Raw genomic sequence first — 15,786 nt, forward strand, 5'->3', positions numbered from 1 at the left:
CAGAAAAACATCTATTTCTGCTTTATTGACTATGCCAAAGCCTTTGACTGTGTGGATCCCAATAAACTGTGGAAAATTCTGAAGGAGATGGGAATACCAGCCCACTTGACCTGCCTCCTGTTTGCAGGTGAGAAAGCAACCATTAGAACTGGACATGGAACAACAGACTGGTTCCAAATAGGAAAAGGAGTACGTCAAGGCTACATACTGTCTCCCTGCTTATTTAACTTATACGCAGAGTACATCATGAGAAATGCTGGGCTGGAAGAAGCACAACCTGGAATCAAGATTGCTGGGAGAAATATCATGGACCTCAGCTATACAGATGACACCTCCTTTATGGCAGAAAGTGAAGAGCCTCTTGATGAAAGTGAAAGAGGATAGTGAAAAGGTTGGCTTAAAGCTCAACATTCAGAAAACTAAGATCATGGCGTCCGGTCCCATCACTTCTTGGCAAATAGATGGGGAAACAATGGACACAGTGAGAAACTTTATTTTTTGGGACTCCAGAATCACTGCAGATGGTGATTGCAGCCATGAAATTAAAAGACGCTGGCTCCTTGGAAGGAAAGTTATGACCAACCTAGACAGCATATTAAAAAACAGAGACATTACTTTGTCAACAAAGGTCCGTCTAGTCAAGGCTATGGTTTGTCCAGTAGTCATGTATGGATGTGAGAGTTGGACTATAAAGAAAGCTGAGTGCCAAAGAATTGATGCTTTTGAACTGTGGTGTTGGAGAAGACTCTTGAGAGTCCCTTGGACTGCAAGGAGATCCAACCAGTCCATCCTAAAGGAGATCATTCCTGGATGTTCATTGGAAGGACTGATGTTGAAGCTGAAACTCCAATACTTTGGCCACCTGATGTGATGGGCTGACTCATTTGAAAAGACCCTGATGCTGGGAAAGATTGAGGGCAGAAGGAGAAGGGGATGACAGAGAATGAGATAGTTGGGTGGCATCGCTAACTCAGTGGACATGAGTTTGGGTAAACTCAACTCTAGGAGTTGGTGATGGACAGGGAGGCCTCACGTGCTGCGGTTCATGGGGTCGCAAAGAGTCTGACATGACTGAGCAACTGAACTGAATCAGGTGTCTGCTGCGTTAGGTGCTGAGGATTGGTATGCAAAATAAGACAGATGAAACCCCTTCCCTCATGCAGTTTCCAGTCTGTAGCATTGTGTCCCAGAATGGGAGATGGTTTAGGGTGGTCCAGAATTAGTTGATTAACACTGAGTTACACAGAATTAAAAACAATTCTTTTCAGCCTTCTAAACTTTGTAAGTACATCAACAAGGAGATCTCAGTTGGGTGCTCGAGTTGCCTCTTCTTTAAAACTTGATCATCTCCATTTTTAGTCAAGAAAGAACAGTGTTATGGCAGTAGCCCTTGACATGCCACAGTTCCTCACTATTTTTTGAGTAGTTTGCTAAACATCCTTTCAAAAATGAAACAGTAGAAAAATAGTTAATATAAATTAAAGCCAAAGTGATGCAAGGGATGGTTTTAACTTGGGGGTTTTGCCTGGTTCTGTTTTTCACTGTTCAGATGCACATACATTAAAACTTTCTGTTAGGTTTACAGATCTGTGAGTGTTTACAAATGTATCTCGTCATGCAACCAGTGTCGCAATCAAGACACATATCTCCTCCTCAATTTTTCTCAATCCCAGCTCCCATCTCCAACCCTTGCTTTCTGTGCCTATGAGTTTGCCTCTTCTGGAATGTCACATAATGCATTCATACAATATGTAGCCTTTTCAGTCTGACTCTTTCTCTTAGCACTACATATTTGTGATTCATCCACCATGTTGCTTGTTTGGTCCTTTTACTCACTGGGTCATATTCTATTGTGTGGATGTCCCACAACTTATTTATTCACATAAATAATAATATAAGGCCCATTTAGTATGTCATTAATATGATATTTAGTAAAAGCAGATTTAGCAGAAATCCTGCAGGTGGTATACAAATGAGTGAGTCTTGGGAGAAAAAAACTAATCTGACCAATTTATGCATTAAAGGGTTGTTGATGGTTGTTCATCTTTTAATTGCTTACCCAAACTTCAACAGTGTGTTTGATTGAAATATAAGTAGGTTTCCTGTCATCCTAAGTCAGAGCACAACTTCTGGGGCTTTCAGAACATCTTCTTCATATTCTCTCAATCATGTATTTCCATTTGTTCATTTCCTCCCTCCCGCCTTCCTCCTCCCCCCTCCATTTCCTCCCTCTCTTGCCCTCCTTGTCTTCTCATTCTCACTCTGATATTCTTCCTCCCTTCCCCCCTTCACTTCCCCGTCTCCACCCCCTAATATTTCATTGGAGTTTATGTAACTGAATTAATTAGACCTATTTCTCAAGGAGTTGGTTTTCCATAAAATTCACTTTGCAGTTGGCATGACAGAAGAGCTGGCATATTAATCAAATGCTACAATTTGTTCTTTGTATCTGAATCAGGCTGGGGTTGGGCTTCCTGCTTATCTGTTGTCCGTTTATACCATTCTGTCCTTCACAGGGAATGAGCCTGGATTCTTTGTGACTGGGCTGGGTGATGGTTGTTGAGTGTTGATAGATTGGGTGTGGAAATGCTTAACAGGGCCAAACCCTATCTCTTTAGTTAGTGTTACAGAGTCCCCAGGATATAAAGTGTCTTCTGAAAATAAATAAGAGCCTTTCTTTTCCTTCCTTTGGCTGATGATATCAGTACCATTTAATAGAATAAAATGATAAAAATCTTCATTCTTTCTTAAATAACATGTTAATTGCTGTTCTATGTATTCACTTTGTATTTCTGAAATATATTCACTTTTTAGACATTTTTGTCCCCCAGTGCATTTTAAATCCTCAAGCATACTCAAATTATGTGTATTTTATATAGTCTTAACGTGTGTCTGGTGGGGTGGGGGGTGGCTCTTTGTAGCTAACCAGGAGATCAGAGTCTGCAGCTTTCTCCATTTAGCCTGTTTGCTGCAGAATACAAAGGCTGCTAAAGGATTTGAGTGCATATCTTAGAAGCTCATCAGAAATATTCTGAGCTCCAGATTTTTTTTTCTTTCTCAGCAACATTTCAGATATGGAGGTTCTCCTCGGTTGCCCCTGCTCGTGTTGCTGAATTTAAAATGCCACAGGAAGAAAGAAAGATCTGTTCTGTTTTCTCATCTGTGGAATGAGGGGGTTGGACTAGATGGGAGATGTCAGATATATAGCAACAGTGCTGTCACTCCTCTCCATCCGCATGACAGACATCACTAATCAATCACAGCATGCTTTCCTGCCACATGCAGCCTCAGACTTCTTATCAAGTCAGCACTCCAGGAACCCATTACTAATCAATCATTGTTAGCCAAAGAGATAAAATCTATTTTTCTGTTCTGAAACACGATGGGATTTAATCTCTAGTGCAAATTTAAGTTGTTTTATAAAAGTCAGATCACCATTGCATGGTAGCAGGAAGAATGTTGGAAGGCATGGGTGGTTTCAAGTGAAGATTTCATATCACTACGTTTTATGCTCCTTGATGGCAAGTGTTGTGTTGTATTCATGTGTTTCCATGTTTACCCAGCCTATAAGTCAAACCTTCTTAGTAGACATTAGATACATGTTTGTTAAATGATGCATGAAGGAATGAATGGAAAGCTTGGCCTTGGCCAGTGCTTTTGTCTCTAAGATCACACAGTTCAGTACTTCTTCCAAAAGGCAGGCACAACCTTTACCATTATTGAATTTATCTACTGTAATTCAGGCCAATTTTCTAGGTTTGTCTAGATAGCTCTGTGTTCTTATCCGCCGAGCATTGGCAGGACCCAGTAGCTTGGCATCATAGATTGGACTTTATGAGTTTCTTTTCCATGCATCATCCAGCTCATTCATAAACTTGTTGAGTAATACTGAGGAGGGTCCATCTATTCCTCCGCCTGATGGACTCTGAATTCTTTCAGTTTACTTTGTGGTTAGGAATCTGAAAGTTTCATGATAAAGAGAAGTCTGTTATAGTTTTGGGATTTATCACTGAAAAGAATCACATGCTTGACACTTATGCAGCCTTCATTAGTTATTTTGGAAGAACTGTATTTTAAGTTCCTTTATTGAAAGGGCCAGATGAAATAACTCTTTAAATGCTGATAGTGTAGTAATGTTATTTTTGCAGGCTAGATTCAGTAAATATTCAATGTTCTTCAAGATAGTTTCTTGAAAAATAGGCTGAAGCCTCTGTCTCTGTCAGCTTTCTGAAGAAAATCACCTTTTAAAACAAGAGGCTTTTTTTTTTTTTCACCAAGACATTGGATTTCATCTAATAACAACACCAGCTACCCATTTAGTAAAAAAAATCAATTATAGGTCAGGCATTCTGCTAAGTGCTTTACATGTATTATCTCTAAACCTCAAAACAACGCCAGGACTTAAGTGATATGAATTCCATTCTACAGATGAGATGAGTGACACTTGGAAAAGTTACATAACTTTGCCAAAGTCAGACTAGATGATAAGTAGCAGTACTGGAATTTAAAGGCAAGCCTAGTTCTAAAGTGTTTCCTTCTAAGGATACCAGCTCCCTCAGTGTAGATGTTACCTACTCCAGGAAGCCCTCTATCAAGTACTGCCTTCCCACAAGACTGGTTGAGATGTTCTTCCTCTGTGTTTTTATAGTAGTATAGTTTATGCCCCGTTATGGCTGGCTCAGTAATAAAGAATGCTCCTTCAGGAGATGCGGGTTCAATGGGTTAGGAAGATCCCCTGGAGAAGGAAATGACCATGCAGTCCAGTATGCTTGCCTGGGAAATGACACGGACAGAGGAGCCTCGAGGGCTGTAGTCCATTGGTCACAGAAGAGTCAGACACAAACTTAGTGACTGAACAACAACAACAAATGATGACACTCTCCATCTGTTTATCTGCTTCCTCTACCAGCAGAGTAAGATTCCTGGGAACAGGGGCTTTGTGTTTCTGTTCATTTGGTTTTTGTGTGTGAGCTTTCTTCCTGCCACTTTTGTTAACGGCTGAATGAACACGTCTTTCCAAGGATGTCTCTGCTATTTCACCTTGGTGCTTAAGAGCCATGTTAATGTACAGTTAGACCTGCAAGGACCTTCTATAGTTCAGAATTTGTTAATTTGGGGGATGAAAGACTGAGGGAAACCTAATCCAGCTCTAAATGTGGAATGGCAGAGTTGCCTCTCTTTATTTTTTTATTTTTATTTTTATTTATTTATTTTTTTTGAGTTGCCTCTCTTTAAAGTGCCATTTATTTAATTCTGTCATTGCATTATTAAACCATTATACTTTTCCTCAGTTCAGTCTTTTATTAACTGCACTTTTATGAGTAATTAATACAGACAGATGTTCTTACATTTATTTATCCTGCCTGAGATGCCTTATGCTTCTTGAATCGGAAGATTCATGAGTTTTATAAATTCTAGAAAACTCTTAACCATTATGCCTCTCCTTAATGTCTATTCTGTGCCAGCGGGACTCCAGTTAGACATATGTTGGCCGTTCTAAGGCTGTCCTCCGTATCGCTTAAACATCTTTGTAGTTTTCAACTTTGCATCCCTTTGTGTTTCATCTTGTATAATGTCCTGAGATCTATATTTCTCTCTTCAGCAGTATTTCATCTTCTGTTTCATCTCTCCATTGAGTTTTTAATTTTAATGAATCTATAGAGGAAAGAGAAGAGTTGCCCTTTTTTTTGGGTTTCATTTCTAGCTTTATTGTGTTTAGTCATTTTAAACTTTATTAATGTTCTTTTTCAAAATGTTGTTTTATTACCTCTAACTCTTAAGCCCTGATCCTCATACTTGCTGACTTATGCCTGTGTTTTGTAATTTTCTATCACAAGCTCATGCTTTGAAGGGTCAGATGTAGCCCAGGTTACAGAACTGACTGCAGGAAAATTTTTCATTTGCTTCTGTGGGGAGTTCTTGGCATATCGTGAATGGGACCAAGCTTTATATTAATTGTTCAGTTGGAGTTTGCTGATGCTCACTTTAATTGTTCATATTCCACTCTGAAGAAAGGCATAAGCTGAGGGCTTCTAATTCTCAACTTAAATGTTTCCCTCCTGCTCAGACCACAGGGAGACAAGTTTCCTTGGGATGGTTGACAGTTTTTCTAATCTATTTGTTTACCAAGGGTGCAGCCCTCAGGGAGTGTTCCTGGTTTTCTGGAGGAGTCTCCTAAGAACTTCCTACTTCTGCTTGTTCCAAAGCCTCATCTTCTGTCCTACTTGGGTATTCAAATCCTAGCCCCTAGGGAACCAAGACAGACTGTTCTCCTGATGCCAACTATCTTCCCTTCTGCCTCATATACCCAGCATGAATTTGCGTGTTCACCATTCTCGTTTTTAGTTACTTTTTTCTACCTGGATACTCTCCTTTCTTAATTGTGAGTCAGCTAAGCCCTTAAAATAATTTTGGTTATATTTTATCTAGTGTATCTAGGGTCATTGAAGAGTTGGAATTTTCAGGCTGTCATCATTTACTATCTTGCCAGATCCAGGAGCTTATTACAAGCTCATGGTAAAATAATCAAGTAATACACGAAAATATATGGTGAAATAGCAGTCTCCTTCCCACTGTAGACCTGCTTAGTTCTCCAACCACCTTGCCAAGAATAATAACCTTTACCATTTTCTTAGGCATAGTTCTAGAAACATTTTATGCACATACAGCATGCATATGTATATGTAACACATGCATGCATGCTTAGTCACTCAGTCATGTCCAGCTGTTTTGTGACCCGGTGGACTGTCGCCCGCCAGGCACCTCTGTCCATGGGATTTCCCAGGCAAGAATACTGGAGTGGGAAACACTTCCTTCTCCAGAGGATCTTCCCAACCCAGGAATCAAACCTACATCACCTCTGTCTCCTGCACTGCAGGTGGATTCTTTCCATGCTGAGCAATTATGGAAGCCCATATAATACGTGAAGATTTATTTAATCAAGCAGGGATATGTTTTACCTTCTGCACTGAACTTAGCAATATATTTTGAAGTTGATTGTTTATTAGTGCACTTAACTCTGCTTCTTTTGTTTCATGACTGTAGTATTCCAGAAATAGGTGTTCTATGATTTATTTTTCCATTTCCCCTATTTTTACTGGGTGATAGTTTTCAGTTATTGTGATATTATAAACTATGCTCCAATAAACATTCCTGATCATATGTCTTTGCTGACTATACATCTAACATAATTCTCTTTGTATATTTTGCTCTGTCTCTCCCCCATGCTGTGATGGGGATTAATTTCCTGTGTCAACTGAACTGGGCCAAGGGATGCCCAGACAGTTGGTAACGTTAGTTTTAAGTGTGTCTGTGAGGGAGTCTCGGGAAGAGATTAGCGTTTAAATCAGTGGACTTCCGAAAGATTTCCCCTTCACCAGTGCGGGTGGGCATCTTCCAATCTGTTGAGGGTCTGAACAGAGCAAAAAGGTGGAGGAAAGATGAATTTGCTCTCTTTGCTTGAGCTGTGACTCCCACATTTTCCTGCCTTCGGACATTGGCACTCCTGGTTCTCGACTTTTAGACTGAGACCAGGACTTGCACCCCTGGCACCCAGTTCTCAAGCTTTTGTATTTGTCCAGCATGATAACACCAGCTTTCTTGATTCTCCAACAATGCACAGAATACAGACCATGGGACTATCTCATCTCTGTAACTCCATATAGGGTGCCAATTCCTATAATAAATCTCTGCATATCTATCTATACACCTTACTATATAGCTCTATAGTTCTATAGCTCTGGAAAACCTTCGTACACACCTCCACTCCCACTAGGAGGTGGTCACCTCAGCACCTTACATGAGGTCTGGCACTGAGCAGGTACAGAATTCACATCTGTTTCATCAATGACCATGCACTCACCAAGATGCCTAACCAGCAGGCAGATCATCCCAACCCCCAGGAATTATATTCTGATTTCAGAAACACCAGCTCTTGACTATCCAGTGGTCTGCAGCTGTTGATTGGGCATATACCTCCTAGTCTAGATTTGCACTAACACCATCATTACAACAACCCCATGAGATTTCATGATCATGCTTTACAAACAAGGAAACTGAGGCACAGGTTCCATAACTTGTAAGAGGCTGAGACTACAATGGAAACAGCTGGCCTCTTGAATATCACCTTTTAATTCACATTTGTCTTGTCACAGCAAACATGAGATGTGTCAGTGTTCATTCCTTCGTTTATTCGTTCATTTGTTCCATCAACAAATATTGACTGCGAGTTCACAGTATTCCAGGCAGGAGGTAGGTAACACAGTGTGGTGAGAGATGGAGACACCCCTGCAGTGGTGGAATTTACAGTATAAAGGGAGAGACAGATTAAGCAAAAAACAGTGAATGTGTGATGAGTGCCCCCAAGGTTGGGGGTGGGTGGTAATAGTGGGGAGAATTTGGAAGCACCTAGCTGGGAGTTCTTCCCAGTAATTAAGAGAGTCCCCAAATCTGTGATGAGTGGGATGAGCCTTGAAGGATGAGCAAGATGGGAGGGGTAAAGGCCAAGAGGCAGTCTGTTCCCCGCCTTCCTCCTGTGCTCTGCCCTACAGCGGAATTTGGCTTTTGCTGCCCCTGCCAGCGCTAGGGACCTCCACAGAGCAAGGGCCAGAGCGCCTGTGTCCTTCTGCTACCGAAAGTGGCCCGTACCCCCTTCCCTACCCCCATCAGCCTTTTCTAATTTTAAAGCAGTAGCTCCCTTGATTGAAATCTCAATTTGGGAACAGGCCTAGGATTGGCCTGTAGCTCGGAATTCTCACCAATAAGCGCCACGGTAGGTGGGGAGGCGTCCCTTTAAGCAGCGGGGAGGCAGCCTGGAGAGCTTGAAGCGTCTCTCTCTGGGACCTGAGAGGTTTCCCTGCATCCGGAGCTGTGCAGGGAGCAGCTGCCATCGCCGAGCCCCGGGAATGTCACCTCCCTCGCGTGGAGCCCCTACAGGGCCCCCTTTGGCTCCGGGTGGTTGGCGGTGGACGCCCCACTGGGCTTCTTAGCCACAGCCGCATCCCCTGGCCCGGGTCTGCGGCCCCTTCCCACCCCCACCCCCCCAACCCCCTTAGTTCCCGGTGGTGGAGGCCCCGCAGCAGCAGAGATGCAAGGCTGAGCCGGGTAAGTGGCGCCCGAGGGCAGGGGTGCCCAGAGGGGGTGTGTGTGCTCCTGGTCGAGACCAGGAAGAGGGGCCTTAAAGTGGGACAGTAACCTCTGGGAGAGATGCGCCGAGCAGCACAGACACCGGGGAGGTCAGGAGCTCCGGGAAGGGGACCTTGGGATCTGTTTGATAGGAGCGTCTCCCAGCCTTTGCGCACTCGGTTAACCAATAATAGTAACAGTGCCAGGAGTCGCGGACCCTGTTACTGTGTTAGGACTGCTTTGGTGGAAACATTTAAACTTCCTGAACTTGCTTTTTTTCAAGAGCCTTTAATCTCTTAACAGTTCATTTCCCTCAAATGTTGAAAATGTATGGATTGCTCCTGACCTACTTATTTATTTCTCTTAGATTCTCAAAAAATGTGTGATGTCTCCAGGAAGGTCTGGTTTAAAAGATAATGTATTTCTCCCCACGTTCCTATGACTCGTTTTCCTAGAACTTTAAAAATATATATTGCTGTCCTTCTTGGTGAATTATCTGTAATGAAGCAGCTCAGAAATGTGTCCATTTATTCTCCCTGAATTGGGGGTGGAGGTGGGGGAGAGACCTCCCTCTCCTGGCCTTCCTAGGTGGAATAGAACAGTCTGTGGGATGGGGAAAGCTCCTGGGGGGAGTTTGTTAGAACCTCTGCTCGTCCAGGTTTGCAGATGTACCCTCTTGACTGCTGGGAGACTTCGGACTTAGTGAAGCCTGAGAGTCTGCCGATTTGGGGTGCCTAGGCAGCTGTATACTGGGAAATTTCCAAACCAAAATAGTCCATCGGGATTAGAGTGGGGGAGGGGTAAGGTTTATTTAAAAGATGCATTTTGAGCTTCCTCCCTATCCCCAGTCTGTTTTTCCTGAGGTACACATGAGCAAACTTGAAAGCCTGATGCAGAGGGCCGGAGGGGGCGGGAATGGGGTGGTAGTGTGTGTGTGTGTGTGTGTGTGTGTGTGTTTAATTGAAGATGAGGCTCCTGGAAGAAATGCCTTCCCCAAATGAAGCATAGTCTGATGCATGAATTGCCAAACTCCATTTCCGCCCATATTAAATTATTTTGGCTTAAAGCAGCCTTCATTTTGCTGGACTGGACTGGCCTTCATTTGCAGTTGTTTAGGTGTTGTGAATCATTTGTATACTTTGGGTTCCTTGCCTTCTGCAAACAGATGTTTTTAGCTGCGCAACTAGTTGAGTAATTAGAGAGATGGACACGGCCCTGTATGTACAGACAGAACACATACCGCTTGGGGAGGATTTGGACCTTTCCTTTTTCAAATCATCAATTGCCAAACCCTCCCAGCCGTTGGGCAACTCAGATAAAGGTGTCAAGTGAGCTGAGCAGTGAAGAATTTATATGTGCAGCTAACTCTGCTCGTCCTGCAATAAAACATCTTCCCATGGGGCCAAAAACTGGGGGGTGGGGGCTGGGGAAGGCTTATAAAAATGATCCTGTGTTCTCAGTCACTGACTCCCCAGCTCTCCCTGGATTTCTGAGAACCTGCCAGGAGAAACTGTTGACTGGGTGGAAGTTTCAAGAAACTCAGAACAGAAATCAGCACAAGCCCTCCTTGAGCGACTTTTATTTCTGTTTGGAGGAAGGGAACACTTTGTTAGAATAACACATCGTGGCTGCTTTTCAAGAGCAGAAAACAGTTCGTGTTCCGAAGGCAGATTCATTTTTAAGAGTGTGAATCATTTGGTTTAGGTTTTTTGCTTTTTTTTTTTTCCTCTTGCGGTGGAGGCTTGGAGATGATTAAATGTCTTGTCTGCAGGAAATTACCAGGAGATTTGAGTATTTTCCCGGATCAGGCTCGGATGGTACACAGCTTTGGGTATAATACAAGAAAGCTCTGTTACCAGGCAATTCTTCTGCAGTGATACCCTTCACCTCTCCCAGCCTGTCAAGCTTCTTGCTCAACAAGCCTTTTCTTTTTTTTATTTTTATTTTTGGGGGTTTTTCCTCCATTTAAGAAACTGAAATAACTTGCTCAGTCCCTCCATGAGCTTTTTAAGACAGTTTTATCAAGCCTGCTTCCCCGTTGGCCTCCTCCCATTAGCCTTCGCAGGAAAAGCTCTTGGCTCTTTTCCCCAAGATTTCCTTTAAGCCTGGCTTGTTATCCTCAGGGACACAGATGTCTCAAGGAATGAGGGAGGCAGAGATCTGAACTAGTGCTTACCAGTTTGGTGGTGGTGACATTTATGGTCTTTGTAGAGCTGTTTGCCGAGAAGGCAGGATGATTCTGTGTTGGGTTTACCCCTGAAGCACTTCAGTAAAATGAAGAATGAGCAATTAAATGCTGGCCAGGGATAACCACAGGGTCCAAGGCTTTGTGTAGTGTTTACAGAAATCTGCAGTTTCTGATAATCTTAGAGATGCTCTGCTCCCCAGGCTAGTTTTTTGAATCTTTTCTGAAAGGCACCTGGTCTTGTGAAGCACCTCTTAGCTGTATAATCAAATAGGAGTGCTCTGGGTGAATAGAAACTCAGCGTGATACCTTGAGGTCTGTGAGAGGAAGCAGGGGGAATCTCCCCCAACCCCCACCCCCCCCCCTACCCCCAGCTACTAAAACACAGTGGTAATCCTAGTTGAATATAATGAAACTTTATGGAAATTGCATGGAGAATTTCCCAAAAAAGTTGTTTTTTTTTTTTTCCCCTCAAGATCAAAATGACAAAGGATTCTTTCCCAGTATACTTAGCATTTGATTGCCATGCAGTTTTTTTTGGGGGGAGGGGGGCGTTGCAGAGGGTGATGTTCTCTTTTTATACCCTGCTGCTCTGTGTGACAAGCAGAGGAAGACTCGTTTTTTGCAAAGATTTCTATCTGGATGTCTTCCAGAAGATATAGAAGATGGTGGGGCAGTGGAGGGAACAGACAGATGCAGGTACTGTGGAACTCGGTGTCGGGGAAAACTCATATACGATTTCCCTGCAAGTGTAGCCCAAAGGCCTCTGAGAGTTGCCTCACGATTGACTTTTAGTAGTCAGCTTGCATACAGCAATCATACCCATTACAAGAGTCTCCCTCTTTATGAAGCACCTTTCTGGGCAAGATGCCAAACATCAGGGAGTGTGTAAGTGACATTGCTTATCACACCTCTGAAAGTTTGCCTTGTGCTGCTTTTTCTGTAAAAAAAAAAAAAAAAAGTGACCACTTGATTTCTTAGTCACATCTACAAAAGATCCCTTTGTATTCACCTTGTAAGGTATAGTTCGGGCGAGGCAGAAGAGGAAAGACGACCTCAACAGAAGTAGGTTACCTTTATTCAGGCAAGGAGGGGCAACAGTCGGCCTAACGACCAGGCTGAGTGCTGAGAGGGATCAGGGAGGCTTCATACTTATAGGGAGGTTTGTGGAAGCGATAAGGGAAACGTTAATCAGGCGGGATATTTTGAGTATTCTTTTGTTGAGATGACATTTGTAGTTGGGCAGGGTGTGATAAGTCTTCTGGGCAGGTGTAGGGGGTAGAAGGTTTCTGGACTGGGGTTGATAAGTCCCAGATAGATGCAATCGGCCTGGAGCATCAGGGTGGAACTAAAGTTCCGTTTTGTTTTCTCCAAAGTTAGATGATTCAGGAAGGGGCCTTTGAGACTGTTGTTCTCTTTTCTAGGCCCAAAAGACTCCTTCGCACCTAGGCTGTTATAACTATAGAAACTTTAATGTTTCCAGGGATTGAGGCTTTCTTTAGCTTTTTGAGGATTAATGATTATCAATTGAGTTAGATTTCAGATAAAGTCTGATTTTGAACCTCGGTTTGTCTAGCCTAGAGAAAAGGTCTCATATTAACATGTTAAAATTGATGATGGCAATCAGTAGCTGTTATCTTGCTGAGTCTTTGCCAAGCACAGAATACCATGTCTTAGCAAGCTTTCTTAGACTCTGAGGCATGAGAATACCCTTCAGAGAGTCTGTTTCTCAGGGTCTCAGGAATGGCCTAGAAATCTGTGTTTTAAGAAGCATCTCAGGTACGTCCTTGGACTCTGCCTGGGGACACACTTGGTTTTTCATTTATTATCCTTTAAAATCTTGACAGTAAGCCCGGCAAAGTAGATGCGGTTATCATCTCTGTTTCACAGATGAGGAAGCATAGGCTCAGAGAGGTTCAGTAACTCCTCTGGGTCACAGAGCTACCACGTGGGACTTAAAACCCATGACTGTCCAAACTCAGTGTCCGTGGAGCTCACGCTAATCTTAACAGTTTGGATCTAGTGACTCCTCCCCCGACTCTGTGCCACACCCTTTCCTGCCAGGACATCAGAGGTGTGTGCTGGGTGGCTGCAGTCCACAAGGACCCCTTGTGGCCAAATGTAGGGAGGTTGCATGGGGTGTAGGGATTCATGTTCATTGTGGAGGAGCGTCTGGCTCTTTTGCCTTCAGTTCTCTAACTGCTGGGCCAAGACAACAAAAGGTCAGATTGAGTACTTTGGAGGTGAGGTGCTTTTCAGCCCTGCAACTTTTGGAATCCTTATGGCATCTCCGTGTTCTTCAGGGGCTCCTTCCACATTCCCCAGTGTCTCTTCTTTCTTTCTCTCCAGACACTTCCTTCAGGCTCTTCCCATAAGACTGTTCACAGTTCAAACGCCCAACAGGGCTGAAGCCTTTTCCTATTGCCTGTAAGCTGAGCCCACACGGAACCCCTCTTTTTCCTCCATCTTTTGCATAAACTAACCCCCTCCCCTCAAATAGATTCCTGCAGAAAGCAAATACCAAGGGAAGGTTGTAAAGAAAGGAGCAGAGGCGAAGAGGAGCCTCATTTTCCATCTTCTACTTGATTCCCCCTTGGCCTGACCTGACCTGATTTCTCTTGCCCCTGGGCTCATGGACCGGGGCTGATTTGCACTTGCTTAATTGCTGCAGGACTGTGATACAGGGCAAACCACTTAACCTCATGCACTTTGCCTCCATTATCTGTAAAATGGAATGTTCATGTCAACCCTTTCTCCTTTGGCTGCTAGTGACATAACGTCTGTGAGAACACTTCAGACTTTGTTCAGACATTTTGAAGCCATGATCCCATTGCCTTCTAGCAGTGGTTCCCCTACAGTGTCCTAGGAAGCACCTGTATGGCGAATGGTTCTTCTAAACAAGAAAGCAAAAACATGGTTCCATGTGTATTTGGAAGACACTATACCCTGTAACTCTCTTCTGAGGCATCACAATTCATACTGGCATATTCAAGGCTCTGAGCCCTGGAGTAGGCAAACCGGTTTTTAACTATGATTTCGCACCTTCACTGATAGCTCAATTGGTAAAGAATCCACCTGCAATGCAGGAGACCTGGGTTTGATCCCTGGGTTGGGAAGATCCCCTGAGGAGGGAAAGGCTACCCTCTCCAGTATTCTGGCCTAGAGAATTCCATGGACTATGCAGTCCATGGGATCGCAAAGACTTGGACACAACTGAGCGACTTTCACTTCACTTCACTTTGTACCTTCCCTGCTAATGTGACCCCAGAACCCCTTTTGTAGCCTGACTCACAAACATACTGCAAATGCACTTGGGGCAAATCTGTTACACATCAGGATGCCAGCTATTCTTTTTAGTAGCCTTTAGACAAGTCAGGAAAGGTACACCCATTTGAATGCAGAGTTCCAAAGAATAACAAGAAGAGATAAGAAAGCCTTCCTCAGCGATCAATGCAAAGAAATAGAGAAAAACAATAAAATGGGGAAGACTAGAGATCTCCTCAAGAAAATTAGAAATACCAAGGGAACATTTCATGCAAAGATGAGCACAATAAAGGACAGAAATGGTATGGACCTAACAGAAGCAGAAGATGTGAAGAAGAGGTGGCAACAATACACAGAAGAACTATACGCAAAAGATCTTCACAACCCAGATAATCATGATGGTGTGATCACTCACCTAGAGTCAGACATCCTGGAGTGTGAAGTCAAGTGGGCCTTAGGAAGCATCACTACGAACAAAGCTAGTGGAGGTGATGGAATTCCAGTTGAGCTATTTCAAATCCTGAAAGATGATGCTGTGAAGGTGCTGCACTCAATATGCCAGCAAATTTGGAAAACTCAGCAGTGGCCACAGCACCGGAAAAGGTCAGTTTTCATTCCAATCCCAAAGAAAGGCAATGCCAAAGAATGCTCAGACTACCACACAATTGCACTCATCTCACACACTAGCAAAGTAATGCTGAAAATTCTCCAAGCCAGGCTTCAACAGTATGTGAACCGTGAACTTCCAGATGTTCAAACTGGATTGAGAAAAGGCAGAGGAACCAGAGATCAAATTGCCAACATCCATTGGATCATCAAAAAACCAAGAATTCCAGAAAAAATCTGCTTTATTGACTATGCCAAATCCTTTGACTGTGCGGATCACAACAAACTGGAAAATTCTTCAAGAGATGGGAATACCAGACCACCTGACCTGCCTCCTGAGAAATCTGTATACAGATCAAGAAGCAGCAGTTGAACTGGACATGGAACAACAGACTGGTTCCAAATAAGGAAAGAAGTACGTCAAGGCTACATACTGTTGCCCTGCTTATTTAATTTATACGCAGAGTACATCATGAGAAACGCTGGGCTGGAGGAAGCACAAGCTGGAATCAAGATTGCTGGGAGCAATATCAATAACCTCAGATATGCAGATGACACCACCCTTATGGCAGAAAGTAAAGAACTAAAGAGCCTCTTGATGAAAGTGA

At 43.3% G+C, this 15,786-nt stretch overlaps 1 protein-coding gene across 2 annotated transcripts in view; it reads left to right on the forward strand.

Moving 5' to 3' along the window:
* Positions 1 to 15,786, forward strand: part of PRICKLE2 (prickle planar cell polarity protein 2) — a 337,833-nt gene that overhangs the window by 155,815 nt on the left and 166,232 nt on the right. Inside the window, exon 1 of one of the 2 annotated variants that reach the window (XM_061128148.1) lies at positions 8,843 to 9,102. The exons of the other annotated variant lie outside the window; for it this stretch is intronic. The gene's annotated coding sequence lies outside the window, so the exon portion shown is untranslated. Of the gene's footprint in view, positions 1 to 8,842; positions 9,103 to 15,786 lie in introns of those variants that run through there. 2 annotated transcript variants of the gene reach the window in all.

The sequence above is a fragment of the Dama dama genome, chromosome 24, assembly GCF_033118175.1.
Source record: "Dama dama isolate Ldn47 chromosome 24, ASM3311817v1, whole genome shotgun sequence".
Classification (NCBI taxonomy): domain Eukaryota; kingdom Metazoa; phylum Chordata; class Mammalia; order Artiodactyla; family Cervidae; genus Dama; species Dama dama.